This window comes from Lipotes vexillifer, unplaced genomic scaffold (assembly GCF_000442215.2).
Source record: "Lipotes vexillifer unplaced genomic scaffold, Lipotes_vexillifer_v1.1 scaffold231, whole genome shotgun sequence".
Taxonomy (NCBI): domain Eukaryota; kingdom Metazoa; phylum Chordata; class Mammalia; order Artiodactyla; family Lipotidae; genus Lipotes; species Lipotes vexillifer.
This window is the reverse complement of record NW_006791822.1, coordinates 3,385,743-3,390,391: the sequence shown is the minus strand read 5'-3', so window position 1 is coordinate 3,390,391 and position 4,649 is coordinate 3,385,743. Positions and strand designations below refer to the sequence as shown.

The window sequence follows — 4,649 nt, the reverse complement described above, 5'->3', positions numbered from 1 at the left end:
GCATGTAGGAAGGCAGCAGGAACACACCTACGCAGCAGCCTGTTGCTGAGTGACAGAAAGGAAAGGCAGGGATGTTCATTCCAAAGAGCAGGAAGCAGTCGGGTCCCTCTTAACTGGTCCTGGCAGGAATTTGCTTCCCCACGCAATCCAGTTTGCCACGTCAAACTTCCTCACACGGAGCCCCAAGTTACAGAAACCTGACTCAGCTTCAAGAGGCAACATGGCAGAAAGCCACTTGCCACGAGCAGACAGAGGCTCAAAATCTGGGGAGCTTCAAGCCCAGGACAACCCCGAGGCCGCTGTCACTCGACCATTCCAGCCAAGATGGAATCTCACCCTGGGCCAAGTTCGGATTTGGACAAATCAGTTTCACTATCAGGCTGTCACGAAGCTTGAAGATACAGCTGCCAATATTACCATGAGAATTTACAACATTCCCTTCCTCCAAAGAAGGGGAAATTAAGTTGATACGGAGATAAGAAAACCACTGGCAGCGACACTGGAATACCGTGGCTACTGAGGGCCGTAATCAGGGAGTTAGTTCCAGCGTCTCCAGACACAAAGATGGGGGCGGGTAAAAAATGCCCACGCCCACCCACCCCACCCCCATTATTAAACTGCACGAAGGGGCTAAAGGAGCAAAGTAGGAGGTCTCCTCCGCTGCCCTGCCACAGGTGAGCATCCAGCCTCTGCCCACCGCCGACCCCCGTCCGGGAACCGCACCCCACTCCAGCTGTGCCTGGGGAGGGTCCCGCCGGAGCGCAGCTAGGCGAGGCATTACCTGGTCGGCTCCCGCACGCCGCCGGGCTTCCGAGAACCTGCTCTCTGTTCCCAGGGCCGGCTGCCCCCGGTGACCCAGCTCCCGCGGCGGCCGCTTCTCCCGCCGTGCCTCGCCTCGGGCCGGTGTCCCCACAGGCTGGTTTCGCTCGCGGAGTTGCAGCTGGGCTGGGAACTGCCACGTCAAACACTCTCCCGGCTGCGCGCCCCCGGCGCCCGGGCTCTGACCAGCGGCCGCGCTCCAGCCGGCGCACGCGCACAAACGCCGGCAGGGCGGGGCCTGCGGCGGCGCCCGCCACCCAGCGCGGCACGCGTATTGGCCGCGCTTCCTCCCTTTTTTTTTTTTTTGTCTTTTTGCCCCTTCCTGTCCGTCTTGTTTGCCTGTTCCTTTCCCTCCAACAGGTCAAAGATTTTAATGCTGTTGCTGAATCAGAGCAACATTTTCACCGTGGAGCCCCGTAGGAAGGAGGGAGTTTGTATTGAGGGTTCATTCATTCTTTCATTCAACAGGTTGCAGATTCGGCTGTTCATTCATTACATATTACTTGAGTAACTAGGATATTTCAGGTACTGCACTGCCGATGCCGGAAGGTACACGCTTCCCGGATCTCGAAGAGATTACAGTCTAAAGGCGAATCTGGCCCGTGTACACGGGCAACTTGATGACGTACTCGTGCGATGCACTAGAGAGGAAGGAACGCCCAAGGCAGCTGTCAGCGCGGCGCAAAAAGGGAGGAAAGGATGTCCCAACTGAAAAGTATGGGAAGACGTGTCTTCACTGAAGCTAGGATTGCTAGATTTCTGTGTATTCCTTCAACGAATGTCTACATATTCGTTGTCTGTGAAGTAGGATGACTGATCCCACCCCAAAATAGGGATCGCTACATGTATAAGCACCCAACGTTTAGCTCACGGTACTGTGAGAAACAGCTGAGAAAGAAAGGCGACCTATGTGGGACCTGGAACTTGACCTCTCTCTCTAGACTTAAAAATCAGGACCATCCGGCTGCTTTCTCACAACCCCCCACTGCTAAATAGAAAGACCTTCAGACAACCCGAGGTTTGGTGTAACTACCACTTTGTTCAAACTTAGAAAAGTAAAACCAGACCAGTGTTTTGCTTTCAAAACACACTTTCTTCTGGCTGGGGTACAAGAAAGTGAAAGCTACTTGACAGATTCCTTTAGTGATGAAATGCCTAGGTATTAGTAAAAACTTACATGAGTATGATGCTTCTGCTGAAATGCTCCATGAGTTTTGCAGGCATTTTATGTTGCTCCAGGGTAGTGAAGACTAATGGTCCCTTTCGCATGTTACTTTTGTAAGATGTTAAGGTGTGATGCCCTGCCCACGTCCAGTTCAACACTGGTCAGGTTTGAAAATCTGCAAAGAAAATTTGGTTTTAAATTTGTTTCTTATATTCTCAATATGATGGAAATATTTGATAGAGTTTAGGAAGCTTTGCCTTGTTGAAGCAGCACAAGTTGCAAGAGCGAGTTAAAAAAAAAAGTTTTCATATCACAGCCATGACACAATGTAGGAGAGAGTAGAGTCACTTGGAAATAGGAAGTGATGGCTTCGTTAGCTTGTAGCTCCTGTAAAACCATTAAATTTGAATTAGTACATTTGTTCTCTCTCCTTACTCAGGGCGCCAGGACAAACAACTTGTGGTTTCAGTTCTAAGACCGGTTTTAATTCCTTAATGTTTAAAGCCGGGAGGGATTTTAGAGAGATGGATATTCAACTCAATATTCAGTAAGGTCTGAGTTCAACCCAATCATTTTATACTTTAATAAACTGAGGTTCAGGAAATTAAAATGACTTACTAGTCTTAGAGTCAGTTGGAAGTCATACCTTCTGAGTCTAATTCCAAAATTCTTTTCAACTCATATTTTTTTCTTTTTGATATTACTGTAATTTGCTATTCTCTATTAATGGGTTCTGTCACATATATCACAGATGTGATACCGCTCTGGCTGTTAAAAGTTCATGGCTTCCCTGGTGGCGCAGTGGTTGAGAGTCCGCCTGCCGATGCAGGAGACACAGGTTCGTGCCCTAGTCCTGTTACTGCTTTATATTCAAGCTTTCAAATAACTAAAATATTAATTAACCACACAATTCCACCAGTGATTCGAGTTACTATTCAGAAATCTCTTTTTCTGATGACATGGAATTCTGGTTTCAGTCCTGCTTCCCTTCTCGTGGCCCCCAGTACCCATCCCTTAAGTGACTAACTTCTTACCTTATTCCTGTGGTTGGGTCCCTGAACTTCATTAGACCTGAGGGTCAGCCTGGATTCCCAGCCCTCCTGGGTCTGACCTGAGCTCTTTCCACCTGCGGTCAGCTGCTGATATTCCATATGTAATTAACTTGGTCACCCTGGTAACCATATCCTAATTGAAAGGTGAGGTCACAGGGAATGCCCATGTGCTGGGGTTCTGTGTTCTTAGGGTCTTTCCGTTCTAACTTTAAAAGCAAATGAAAGAAGAGAGTCAACTCTGCAAAGACTATACAGAAAGAAGGAATTTCCTGACAATACTCAGGGTTCTGTCTGATAGGTGGCCTTTGGAAAGTCAGAATTATGATGCTCTAAGCATTTATGTAACTTAAGAGGTTTCTAATTACAAAACTACAGTTTGAAGCAGCTTTATATTAAAAAAAAACTGAAATGGCCAAGATTTGGACTATGTCAAATACATGGAAGCACAGTAAATTAGGCCAAGTTAAGTGGGGCTAGGGGAAAGGGTACATGGTAGGCTGAGTAGCAAACAATAACAGTAACAATAGAGTTCAGGTGTTCTACAAGGTCCAACACCAAGGTGTTTCTGGAATTACATTTTTACAAATAACAGCTTTATTGAGATATAATTAACAATCACCCACTTAAAGTATACAATCCAATGGTTTTTAGTATGTTCACAGAGTTGTATAGCCATCACCACAATCAATTTTAGAACATTTTCATCCCTCCTCAATAAACTCTATCCATTGGTATAGTAACTCCCCTTTCCCCCCTACCTTCCTCATTCCAGAGTTCTAGGCAACCACTGATTTACTTTCTGTCTATAGATTTGTTTATTCTGTACATTTCATATAAATGGAATCATACAACACATGACCCTTTGTGATGATCCTTTTACAAGTTCATGTTGTAGTATGTATCAGTATATCTCACCTTTTTATTGCCAAATAATATTCCATTATGTGGATATAGCACATTTCATTTATCTACTCATCAGTTGATGGGCATTTAGGTTGATTCCCCCTTCTGGCTATTATGAATAATGCTGCCAGGAACACTTATGTACAAGTTTTTGTTTGGATATATGTTTTCATTTCTCTCGGGAATTTAATTCCCAAATCAAATAAAAAATGTACTTAAAAAAAAAAAAACAGACGGTCTGGCTCCAAAGGTTGTGCTCTTAGCGACTATGCAATATTGTCACTCTGTATGAAATTTTATTTTTAAAATAAAATATGCAATGTCAAACCACACACACAAAAAAACCAAATTAAAATTGAAATCAGTTGAGAATATAACTCACCAAAGCTGATTCAAGAAGAAACAGAAAAGAAGTTAAACAGAGAGCTACCATATGACCCAGTACTTTCACTTCTAGGTAGAATTACTTTTTGAGTATCTCGGTATCTTGCTCTGAGTGTGCTACATCACTTATGGCTTTGGCCACAGAGTGGGCGGTATGACGTTGCACTGCCAAACCAGTTGACTCAGGTTTGAATCCTGACACTATCACTCACTACTAGCTATGTGAGTTTTATTTATGTAACAGGTATTTATTAAGCACCCACTATAAGCTGGATACTATTCTAAGTGCCATGGATACAAAGTCAGATGTGATACCGCTCTGGCTG

At 44.9% G+C, this 4,649-nt stretch overlaps 1 protein-coding gene across 1 annotated transcript in view; it reads right to left on the bottom strand.

Annotated features, from left to right (window-relative positions):
* Positions 1-1,006, bottom strand: part of SEC24D (SEC24 homolog D, COPII component) — a 112,709-nt gene extending 111,703 nt beyond the window's left edge. The window contains 1 exon segment of the mRNA XM_007464854.1: positions 782-1,006. The gene's annotated coding sequence lies outside the window, so the exon portion shown is untranslated.
* Positions 1,007-4,649: the final 3,643 nt, after the last annotated feature.